Source organism: Leguminivora glycinivorella, chromosome 2, assembly GCF_023078275.1.
Source record: "Leguminivora glycinivorella isolate SPB_JAAS2020 chromosome 2, LegGlyc_1.1, whole genome shotgun sequence".
In the NCBI taxonomy this organism is placed as follows: Eukaryota; Metazoa; Arthropoda; class Insecta; order Lepidoptera; family Tortricidae; genus Leguminivora; species Leguminivora glycinivorella.
In genome coordinates this window covers 1,132,942-1,146,262 of record NC_062972.1, presented here as the reverse complement: position 1 = coordinate 1,146,262, position 13,321 = coordinate 1,132,942, and the positions used below count along the sequence as shown (strand labels likewise).

The following is a 13,321-nucleotide window of genomic DNA, read 5'->3' as shown; positions in this document are numbered from 1 at the left end:
CGTTCAAAGAAATGTAAGTAGTACAAGTGGCGACACGTAACTTTAGCGCTGAGTGAAATGTGGAGGGGATAGCTGCGCATGGGGACGCATACCCTCCGCCCCCTGTAATCCCCTGGGAGACCTGTTTTTGACTTCTGCGTAACGGTCTGCGCTAAAGTTACGTGCCGCGACTTGTAACAAGTTTAAATAAACACGTATTGTACTGTATACGAAGTTTTATTTCAAACGTCACAAAAAAATGTTTAAGAGCAATACATGGGATGTGGCCTGACGAGACCATTATTCAAGAAACTTTCTTTTGCCTCTTCCAGTGCATTCAATATACGAAATGGGCAGATTTTGATTTACTTTTCTTTTCATATGCGGAAAATTCAAATTTTGTACTTTTTCTGCTCAGAAAGCTCACGAATGCCTAGAAAATTGCAAAAAAAAAGTGAAATCGACAACAAAATAAAAATATGCCGTAATACCATTTATACGTGGCGATGACTCAGGAAGTTACCTGCGTAAACTGAAACCACCAGGTTCAATACCCGCCTCGGCCACTCGTCGCCCGGAATTTTGGAAACGGGACTTACGTAGTAACGTTTTTTTTTTCACTTTATAACTTTAATCTAACGTTACTAAGTATCTTTCTTCTATATTTCTATTTTTATCTATGTATTGTTACGTAGGGTAGGTTTATAAGTATGTCGGTAGTTGTACATTTAAAATAAATCAGTCTGCTACGGATCTCGATCTTTCATTTATCTAACATTGGCGCAGTCGGTAGGATCTTTTATCTTTCTTTAACTTTTTTATCTAATATTGTCTTCGGTTACCGCGATAGTTACTCACACAGAACTTAATTTAGATAGAAGAAACAAATTCATATATTTGTATAGGGGCCGAGCGTGTCAAATTTTGTACTGAAGTTGATTCTTGCCTGTAATCTTAAATATGTCTCAGGCTCTTGATTGTTCATAATTTTTGTGTTGTTGCAATTGAATATCACGTAACGAGGCATTTTTTATGTTTTGGTTGACTTCAACTTACAAAAATTGACGCCCGAAAGCTGCAAGCTGCGAGCAAAGACGGACAACTCAGTGGATTTCACTGAGTTCATTTGACACGCTAAGTAGATACGTTTGCTTGATCTATGGTATATATGACATCTGTGGTTACTCATGAAATAAAACTATGGAAACGGATTAAATCGCGTATAATGAATTTAAAAAAAAATTTATCTACTTAAAAACACAGTTTTTTTTTAATATCAAGGGAAATGTCATAGAGTCCGGCCATGATAAGTCTGCAACGATTTTAATAGCCTCTCTGCAAGGTATGGAGATTGGAGGTATTATTCTCCCTGCTGCAAGGGTTAAGTGGTTAAGTAAACGTCATAATTTCACCAAAGTTTGACGTTTAAAACATCTGCACTGGCGATGCTGTGAAAATTTTGGTGAAAATCGTTTGCAAACTTGGATTTAAGTACCTCATTTGTAATGCCGGTTCTTACCTCTAACTATAGTCTACACCACCCTTAACATTTATTTTTAACTCCTAGAAGGTTGTACTGACAAACCTAGAAAATAGGTCCAGTAGAATGACAATCACTTCCACTATGACATCAATCAAAAAGTTACCAAAATAATCTTTCTTCATCCACACACAAATCTGATTCAAATAATGAAAATTTCGTGTAACATTTTACGTTTCATGTAATATTACAGGAAAGAGAACTCCATGAAACCTAAACTGGACAATTCAAGCCGATTGTTTGTATTTGGTGCAAATATCGGCTTGCAAACATGCCGCGATGTATGTATGGTTGTATTTTAACTAAGATAAGATAATAGTTATTTGTTATACAAGGGGGCAAAGTTGTATTTTAACGCCGAATGTGGAATTGAAAAACGAGCAAGTGAAAGGATTCTATAGTTGAACCACGAGCGACGCGAGTGGTTCTAGAATAGAATCCTGAACTTGCGAGTTTTTTAACACACGAGAAGTAAAATACATTTGCACCCAAGTGTAACACAAAACTTTTCCCCTCACTATAGCGAGGAAACTACAACGCAAAAAATGCGTTTATCACTCCTTCCAGTAGTTCCACAGGTGGTAAATCATCTTTACTACTAGATTCACCTACTTATTTTAAAGCAGGTAATTTGACTTTATTCAAGGTTAAATTACTTTACCCACTAGTGGATAAAATGCGTTTTTACCCGCTGGTATTAAAGGACAAAACACGTACGTTTACGAGCTAGTGAGGGGAAAAGATAATTTATTACGCATATTATTATGTGCAAGTTTCGAACGGATGAACCGATTAAGATGTCGTTTTTTTTTGAAAACTGCATTAATCGGGAGTTCTTAGCCTTGTTTGATGAAAATCGGTTCACTATGTCGGGGGTTCTTAAAAATTACAATTTTGTATTGTTTTTGTTTTAAGCTACTCATAGTGTTGTGTTCCTGCCGGTGAGTAAGGCTGCCAGAGCTCAACGAGGGTGCGGTGTGCTGATGACGGGAGGACTTACGGAACTAACTTGTTCCTCTATTGTCCGTCGTCCGTCGGCAACCCGAACCCTCCTTAGAACTTGTACACACTCCTTTTTGCTGTGTACTTAACACAGCAAAAGGGAATGTACAAGTTTCTAATGGGGTGGCGACGCGCATGTGACACTATTTGAGTTGCATGCGTCCATAGGTTACGGTGACCGCTTTACATCAGGCGGGCCGTATACTTGTTTGTCACCGACGTAGTATAAAAAAAAAAGCGCTAGGTGGTCTAGCGGTCAAGAGCGTGCGACTTTCGATTCGAGCCCCGGCTCTTATCAATGAGTTTTTCGGAACTTATGTGCGAAATGTCATTTGATATTTGCCAGTAGCTTTTCGGTGAATCGTGAGGAAACCGGACTAATTCCAATAAGCCGTAGTTACCGTTCGGGTTGAAAGGTCAGATGGCAGTCGCTTTCGTAAAAATATTATTATATTGCCTACACCAAATCTTGGGATTATGTATGTAGTTACAACTAGGGAACAAATCAAATTATTTTATTGAATATTTTCGATTTGTTCTTTTTCAAGTAGTCACACTACTATATATAAATTATAAATTTAAATTGATATCATACACGAAAGAAAAAACGACAAGGCCCACTGGTGGCCGAGCCGGGAATCGAACCCGGGTCTTCAGCTTACGCGGCTATCGTCTTCACCACTAGACCACCCGTCCGTCCGCGTAAGCTGAAGACCTGGGTTCGATTCCCGGCTCGGCCACCAGTGGGCCTTGTCGTTTTTTCTTTCGTGTATGATATCTATTTAAATTTATATGTATGTAGTTGTCAAAGTGGACCCCAGGTTCCCATGAGCCGTGGCAAATGCCAGGATAAAGCAAGGATGATGATGATGAATGTGGTTATTTTCAGATAGACCCAGAAACCACGAGACCCAGTGTCCTCCACCAGCACCACCCACCCCTGATATGACAGACAGAGGTTTGTACAGGTTCATAATATGTGTACATTTTTTAAATTTATAGTAACGACTAACGAGTCAAGGTGAAGAAATGTACATGTAGCAAGATTACTCAAAAATATGTCCCGTAGCATCTTAGTCCGGTGTAATAAGAGCGTAGTACCATATTATTTATGAGACGATTATTTCTATACATATTTTTGCACTTGAATGTACACAGTCATATTTATAGACTCGATTGTAGATTTGTTTTACAAGCGAAGTTGTTGTTTAATCGCACGTACCAATATTGATCTTTAGCAATAAAGATTTATTTCACAATAACATTCAAGTGACATGATTAATTAATAAATACAATAATCTTACATTAACATGCATAAACTTAAAAACTAGATCTAACCTATACACAGATACAAAAACCTAACCTACTAAGCCCGGCCCCGTGAGCTTCCCGATGCAAAAGTACCCATAACGCTTGCCGCATTACCGCGTTGAACCGGATAACCTTTGCATCGGGAAGGTCCCAGAGCGAGGATCCAGACCCCTCTCCCTCAAGCGTCTTCCCACCTCCCCGAAAAATACTTAGCAATAGTATTTTTTCTACAATATTTTTCCCCTGGAATAAGTACGACACACTTGAAAAAAATTCCAAATTACGCATACCTACTTACCTACTTTACCTTTTTAACATTTTATTGTACAAGAAAACACATAATAAATAAGTATTTAACATAAAAAGTTTCAGTACAAAGGCGAGCTTATCCCTTTAAGGAATCTCTTCCAGTTAACCTTTGAGTATTTGATGGAGCTATGTTCGCAAAGTAATTTTTAATTTTACCCAAAACTAACTCTCGTTATTAATACTCAACTTTCGCCCCGTGTTGCACAATGTATTATTATTATTAAGTGTTATTTTACAGGTGTAGGGAATACAGTCTGCAGCAAACTGTTCCGAACAATAAAATGTGTGTGTGTAGTCTCGTCCATCTTCATACTTTTACTAGTAAGATACATAAGTATTATTTTTTGTTAGCCTATTTGGGTGTCCCACTATACTAATATTATAATATAAATGGGAACGTGTGTGTCTCTGTTTGTTTATCCGTCTTTCACGGCAAAACGGAGCGACGAATTGTCGTGATTTTTTAAGTAAAGATAGTTGAAGGGATGGAGAGTGATATAGGCTACTTTTTGTCTCTTTCTAACGCGAGCGAAGCCGTGGGCAATAGCTTGTTTTACTATTTTTGAAGCATTGTCGGCTATCATAAATATGTGATACGCCCTATTTCTTCTTCTTTTTTTAGGGTTCCGTGTCAAAGAGGTATAAAAGCAACCTTTATGGTGCTACTCTGTCAGTCTGTCTGTCTGTCTATCACATTACTAATTATCGCGAGAATTACTTATTGAAATTACCATCAATAATGATGGTATCATTATTGCAGGCCGTTACACCAAAAAACGAAGAAGCTCCCGAGAAAGGCAAGAAACTTGTAAAAGTTGAAGACATTCCTGACGTGCAGTGTATTATTTGTAACCTTTACATTTGCTTATTACAGTAAGTACATTCATAATATTATTGGTTTACCGTATCAATATGAAACTGAGGGGGCATAGTTGTTGATAAACTTCACCTTTGATATCCGAGCGAAAAAAACCATTTTCTACGACCATGCACTTACTTTTCAATAGTTTTCTAAAATAACTTTCGTAAAATTCGCACTGTTTCCTGTATTTTAAGGCATCGGCCTCCTCTCTGTTCCTGCACTCACCCTGGCGCCCGCACTCCTCCCCCGCACTGGCACCCACGCTATATCCATTAAAGGCTTCCTAGCAATGCTTTAGGAGCTATAACGTACGCTTGGCTGCGCGGGGCGCCGGCCGGAGGGGGATATAGGGTTTTAAAGATCTATGCACGACACTGAAAGTGACGAATAACACTACGGGAGTAGAAAAAAATCCAACGTTCTACAGTGGAATTCCTGTGCCTCTTTTCCGCACTCATATCGTAATATAGGTACTATTATTTTTACTGGCAAATTTCTTATTGGTCCCACCCACTTACTCCAGAAACCGATCGTTATCTATAACTGGGTATGTAGCCGAATGGCACAAATGCTCACGAAACGAAACGTTCGTAGATATCCATTTCTATGGCTCTTGGGTATCGGCGCGACAGAGCCAGACTACCTTTCGCGGCGTTTCGTTTTCGTTTTGCGTCGCAGAAATGGCATTCGGCTCCAGCACCTGTTGTCTTGTCTAGCGGGTTATCTGGCATCTGAGCAAAGTTCACGAGCGCCCATTAGGCGGGTTCCTGGTATTGAATGTGTTAATAACCACAAAATTAAAATTTTGAAAAAACCCCGACCGCGACGTAGTGTACCAATTTCCATGAGACATGGCTAATGAACACTCCCAACTAACTCAGCTTTTAAACAAAATAAAAATCTAAATCGGTTCATCCAATGGGGAGCTACGATGCCACAGACAGACAGACAGACAAACAGACAGACAAACACGTCAAACTTATAACACCCCGCCGTTTTTGCGTCGGGGGCTAAAAAGCAATAAATTTATTATAATTATAAATCCCGACGTAAAAACGACGTGTTATAAGTTTGACGTGTCTGTCTGTCTGTGGCATCGTAGCTTTCGAATGGATGAACCGATTTAGATTCCGTTTTTCTTGCTTGAAAGCTGAATTAGTCGGGAGTGTTCTTAGCCATGTTTAAAGAAAATCGGTAGACTATGTCGGCGGTTTTTACAAAATGTTAAATTTATTTTGTTTTTAACAGTTTGTTGCTGAAGTTGACAGCAGCAGTGGAGTTAATCTGTAAATGTCTGCTTAAAATTTTCAACGTAATCCAATATGAGGTTGGTATGCATGTATGCATTATAAGGTAAGGTGTGGTAAGGCAAACACTGAGGCAAGACAGCATACAATAGCCTTATGTTACATTTATGTAAACTTAAACATACCTAATCGCATTTTTGTCTCTCAAAGTAAAATTGTATGTACTAACATTCAGTGGAAACTGTTTTGGCTAATGTGTTAACATATCGTTGTAGACTATAAGAAATTATGTATGCTGTTTATTTCCTTAATCAATAAAATAAAAAAATAAAATTTAAAAAATAGGCGAGACGACTAAAAAAACTAATTAGTCCGTCAGTTAGATTATCAAAGAATTTTAGACACGTATTTTTTCTTTTTTTTCTTAAACGAAAAATGACGACGGTACAGTGCGTTGACGTTTCGCGTGACGTCACGCGTATAGTTACAATTTTTACTTAAAGTGACGTCACAAGCCCCCACTCCACTTTGATGCTCTATATATCTTTGTATTTTTTCATTAATTAGAAAAAGCGAAAAATATGTGTTCAGTATTTTTGAACGATCTAACTGTCGGACTAAACAGAATGCCATTTTTAGGGTTCCGTATTCAACTAGGAACCCTTATAGTTTCGCCATGTCTGTCTGTCTGTCTGTCTGTCTGTCTCTCTGTCTCTCTGTCTCTCTGTCTCTCTGTCTGTCTGTCCGTCCGTCCGTCCGTCCGTCCGCGGATAATCTTAGTAACTGTTAGCACTAGAAAGCTGAAATTTGGTACCCATATGTATATCAATCACGCCGACAAAGTGGGGGTTTAATGAAATCGTTTTTTGATAATATTAATATTTTCGGAAATAATCGCTCCTAAAAGAAAAAAAAGTGTGTGTCCCCCTCTAACTTTTGAACCATAAGGTCAGTGTGGGGAAGACCGTCTACCCGGAAAGACCGTCTATTGACTATAACTTTTTTGTTTATATATCTACGCTTCTCACACCTCTGGAGGTATAGCAGTTTTTCATCCTTAATCCATTGGTCTTTAATACATATCCCTAGGACGAACACTAGTTAACAATAAACTTGTTTCTCGTTTCGAATTCGAACATCGAGTTCAACATGGTTCCGCAAAAAAAAATAAAAAAATAGAAGCAGTCGGAATATTTGTATATCATGTATGTAACGCAGTCATTTAATAACCGTTATTTCTGACTAGTACTATTATTCTACTCAAAACGCGCTCAATTTCTAGTTTTATGTTCTGAAATATCTAACTTAGAAATTATGCCTAGTCAGAAAGTCCGGCATAAAAGAGAAAGGCAAGACCGGCATATGATAAACAAGGAGTTGCCAACCTTTTTTAGGCTTTATTGGAAATAAGTCGAGTGTAAACAATATCAATATATAGGTACGTTTTTGGCTTATGATAGTTGTGCCGTTTTTGATTTTAACTTCGAAATACGGTTTTGATAATGATTCGTATGGTGTTACTAAAATCATTCGAAAGTATTAAGTAAAAATAAAATATATGTGACATGGTTGTGAAGAATGATAAGAGGTGAACAGAAGTAAGCCTACACTGCATTATTCATCAATTTCATCATCATATTTAAGTTGGTAGAATTATCGTAAGCTCTAACCGTTTTTTATTATTTTTGTTTAAGTATATTTAGATTGTGCAACATGCGGCGACAAATATTTCAAAAGAGAGTAGGGTTTCCAGTTGGTCATTATTTTTATAATCAGCATTACCCAACAGGGACCGTATGGGTACCCTTTAAAAGGGTTTTGACACTTTTGACCGACTATTTTACGGCTACCCGACCGTTAATTGACATTGCTGGCTGTCACTTTGACAAAAAGTCGTCATGGGTGTCATCAATAGGTTTTCGGGGGTGGTAGCTCAGGTAGGTGGTAGGTAACTCTGGTAGTAACTATAGAAAAACCAAGCATTGCTAAGAAATGTTACCAAACTAATTCACGTATCTTAATATCCTATTACCTTTTCTTAATAAAAAAGTTTCAAAAACAGATAAGTAGTTGGATTTATATGGGCCTGTAATATCGTGACTAAATTGTATCACAGGTGTTCGTTGGAAAAACAGTATTATGCAATATCTGGACCTGAAAAGAAAAGGTTATGAACCCCATCTACGGGACTTATGCCGGTCTTGCCTTATAAATAGAAAAATGCTTATATGTTCAATATTTTAACATTATTAATTATCTAGCACATTCTGCCCTGTTATTACGTAAAATAACAATGATCATAATTTTGGAACCTAGTCTCATATGAAATTACGCGACAACAAGCACTAGACGGTCTTTCTGTACTCATCGCGGGAGGACGGTCAACCCGGCGAGCCTTATAAAATGTGATTTTTATGACTTAAAAGTACCTTATTTCACCAAAATATTATAAAAGCTTTGTAAAATATAATATTTGCTATCTCATAGGACCATGCGCATTACGCCAGACTACATTAATTATAGAGTTTTATCCACTCAAACTTTATTTCAAATAAACTATGCCGGTCTTGCCCGCACTGACCTTATGTTTAAAAATTGTGAAAAAAATCACAAAAGTAGAACTTTATAAAGACTTTCTAGGAAAATTGTTTTGAACTTGATAGGTTTAGTAGTTTTTGAGAAGAATACGGAAAACTACGGAACCCTACACTGAGCGCGGCCCGACACGCTCTTGGCCGGTTTTTTTTAAAGATTAGATTATTATAGTTGATTTTACGTAAGTTTCATCAAATATTTCAGTCATCTATAGAAATTATAAATAAGATAGGTAGCTTGGAAATAAGTTGTTCCTGATGGGGATTTTCGCGACAACAATCATCACCAACCTTTTTTTTCTAAGGTAGTAATTTTATGTTTTTCCTGCTCAAAATCACGAGCCCTTTCGATCTAGAGCAAAAACCAAGAGACACAGAAATGGTCCCAAAATTTCCTATTATTGTCCATACTTTCTACTTTGTAACTGCTGTACAAAGTGTTTGAAAAATAGTAACGAAATGGAAAAATTAAATTTGGGACGCTTATTTTTACCTACTAGGATCGAAAGGGCTCGTGATTCTGAGTAGGAAAAACATTAAATTTTCTTATTTTAGAAAAAAAAGTTTTTGAATCTTTTTTCGCGAAATTGCCCAGGCCCCGTAGCCGAATGGCATTTCTCCGACGCCAAACGAAAGCGATACGCCGCTGGCTCTGTCGCGCCAATACGCAAGCGCGATAGAGATAGATATCTACTAGCGCTTCGTTTCGTGAGCGTTTCGTGAGCGATTGTGCCATTCGGCTAGCTACCCTGATATGTTAACTTTTAAATTGTTTTTCTAAAAATAGCATGACTACAATCGCACGACTTTTCTAACCCTAAAAAACGGAGTACCTCAGCAGTTCTCGAAAAGTTTGTACAAAAAATAAGGAAAAAGTTAAATTTGTTTTTATTAATTCCTATTTTGTTATCAAGATATTGTTGATGAATTCAGATTTTCTTAAGTTTTATTTCGTCATTAAGGTTCTCTAGTATCTATATTTTCTTAATTATAACAATTAATCTGTATATATCTTACGAAAGTCGACTGTATTACTAAATGTTGGTAATTTGCTGACGTGGCTATGTACAAAGTTGCCGGGAATTGCTGACCTATAGCGTCAATGATTGTCATTTCAGCTAGGGCGGCTGTGTTGCATTCTAGGCCGGCTCACTTGCATACGTTTCGACTTCACATGTGGCCGCCGCTAATTTCCAATAGCCCAAAACTGAGACATATTCGGTAGCTTGTACGTAACTTTCTTTTCGACACATCTGTTTCGTTTCTTTCCTCTCAAGTGTGTTAAAAAACGTCGTATGAAATACATGTGCGTTGGTCATTAGACACGGCGGTTCTCTTAAGCGCGCGAGCGAAGCTAGAGCTCTCATAATCTACGCTTGTGTAGATAATAATCCTGTGTAAACCTAGCACACTTGTATCATAATATTCATAACATACCTACCTACTATTAAAAGTTCTGGAAGAAATTCTATCAGCCAGCTTAGGCCATCAAGTAAAAATTTATACGAAACTAGCTTTTGCCCACGGCTTCGCTCGCGTTAGAAAGAGACAAAAAGTAGCCTATGTCACTCTCCATCCCTTCAACTATCTCCACTTAAAAAATAACGTCAATCAGACACACACACTTTCCCATTTATAATATTAGTATGGAATGGATTACCTACTTTGCAACTTTGTCAGTTTGAAGTATCAAGAAAGCGTTTAACAGTTGGTGTGGCTAAAAAACCTAGTTACCCTTCTATGACAAATGAGCATTTCTTTTTTTTTGCCACTTTTATGAAGTGTGATATTTTTGAAAAAAAAAATGCTATTTCTACTCAGAATTACTAGCTTTTTCAATCCTAGTAGTTAAAAAATTGTCCCATACGATTTTTTCTTATTTTGTTAACATTTTCCGTACATGTTGTATGGGGTAACAAAAGAGGAAAGTAACAAAAATGTATGGAAATTCTAGGACACTTTTTGTCTCCCAGTGAGATTGAAAGTAAGTACTCGTGATTCTGAGTACAATTGACCTAAAATTCCCTAAAACAATCAAATTTTTTTTATTGGCAAAAAAAAAAAGAAATGCTCAAATATGTAGTAGTTGTCTTTTATATTCTTCTAATTGAATATGTTTCAGCTTTCGCAGCTAATTAATCAAACACAAGGCGCTTGTACTACTGCCAAACGCACGTGTCCTGCATTAAGAAAGTAAACGTATTTCTCAGTATATGGTGCTGATGTCACACTAGGCCGAAAAGTGGTGCATGTGCTACGCCAAAACTCCAAGGGACCATAGGTACTGTAAAACTTCGTAGTAAGATACAATAGGCTACTTACCTCCTAGTCAAATCAGCTTCTTTTTAAGAACTGTCAAAACGAATTTGAACGACTTGCTAATATGGAATTTATATGAAATCGAATTGAGTGACGTCACGGTCGACTCAGTTACTTTATATATTTCTACCTGGCCCCGTAGCCGAATGGCATTTCTCCGACGCCAAACGAAAGCGATACGCCGCTGGCTCTGTCGCGCCAATACGCAAGCGCGATAGAGATAGATATCTACTAGCGCTTCGTTTCGTGAGCGTTTCGTGAGCGATTGTGCCATTCGGCTAGCCACCCTGGCCCCGTAGCCGAATGGCATTTCTCCGACGCCAAACGAAAGCGATACGCCGCTGGCTCTGTCGCGCCAATACGCAAGCGCGATAGAGATAGATATCTACTAGCGCTTCGTTTCGTGAGCGTTTCGTGAGCGATTGTGCCATTCGGCTAGCCACCCAGATATGTTAAATAGAAATAGGATTTAAAAATAACTTCTGTCCAGGTTATTATTATAATTATCTGATGCTTTATTTCGTGCATGGTATAAAATATTTTATTTTAACTACAGTAAAGTTCCCTATTGCGAAGAGGGTAGCTAGCCAGCGCGATAATCGCTTAAACGCTAATATCGTTAACGTAGCTCTTTCTGTTCCATATTGGAGTACTTAGCGTAACGTAGCGTAGCGATTGTGACGTTGGCTAAGCTAGCCTGATTACATAGCCAAATGTACAAAATTTCACGATAATATCTGTTTCGTAGCTATCTATCTCCAGCGCTCTTTGCGTATTAGCGCGACAGTGCCAGTGTGCGTAGCCGAATGCACAGACGCTCACGAAACGCCCACGATAATATGTCTTTCGTAGCTATCTATCTCTATCGTGTATTGGCGCGACAGAGCCAAACTATATTTCTGCGGCGTTTCAGTGGCGTTTCGCGTCGTAGAAATGGTAAAACAGTGGAAGATTCATTTTCCACTGTTGTACCTTTATATTATGAGTTATTTGAATAAATTTTATATATTATATCATTATAAATTATTATCATATCATGTATCCCATACCTCTTGTCGCACTTCTCATAGAATCGGTAACTAAATAACATTTCCTCATTTTACAGGCACAACAAAGATAATAAGTTGACAAAACCCGAAATATCCACTTCAACATGCTGCTTTGCAAATCTAACTCAGTATCTAATACAATTGGACTTTAATACTTATGGCTGACCTCAGTAATATTAATAAGAAATATACCTATAAGACAAGAATCTTCTAGTTTTCATGTACTTAGTGAGTTTTTCTACTCCCGGAAAGCCTGATCAGTAATATACAGAGTGGGGCGTGTAACAAAGGCGAAGAATTGAACTGTAGGCTATTCTCCTTATACTGATCAACATTTGTTCAGTGACTTTTAAAAATTATGAAGTCTTTAAATTTTTAATTTTTCATACAAAATAAATATTAACTTCAATGTACGCCATTATTGTTGTCATTGACGTTGTCTGTCACACTTTAGACTTAACCTTTCGTATGCGTCTGTCAAAAAATTGTCATTAATATATTAGTCATAATAACTACATGTTAAAGTTGAAACAATATGGAGCAGATCTGCTCCTAAGCATACGAGAGGTTAACAGAATTCGTAATACATTACCTCTTAGAAAAAACTTTCAAGGGTGATAAAAATCAAAATACAAGTTATTTTTAAAAGTCGCCGAACAAATGTTGATCAGTATAAGGAGAATAGCCTAGAGTTCAATTCTTCGCCTTTGTTACAGGCCCCACTCTGATGACTAATATTGTCAAGAGGGCGCTGTTACTCTGATGTATCATGTATGCAATGACCTCAGGCAATGACAGTTCAGTATCGTATGAAGAAAATTGTTCTAATTAAATTCCGCATATGGCGAGTAGTAAACCTGTTTAAATAGAAAATAATAGTTGTAAAAAAATTGTATGCAACGTCGTTTTAACCAAGTCAAAAAATACTCGTGGCGTCTTTATTAACAAGTTTCTGCTTCGCCTCAAATTGTTACTAACGCCACTTTGGCCTCTCTTAAACACCGGTTTCATAAAATTCTTTTGAGGTCACGACAGTCAAATTAAATAGCGCTAGCTTAGAGTGAAGTCACATCAACAACGAGCCGCATTTTGTGAATGGGAAATCCCTC

The 13,321-nt window shown here is 37.6% G+C and overlaps 1 protein-coding gene across 2 annotated transcripts in view; it reads right to left on the bottom strand.

Moving 5' to 3' along the window:
- The window catches only part of LOC125236796 (nucleolar and coiled-body phosphoprotein 1), an 88,052-nt gene that overhangs the window by 24,869 nt on the left and 49,862 nt on the right, over positions 1-13,321 (bottom strand). The window lies entirely within an intron of this gene.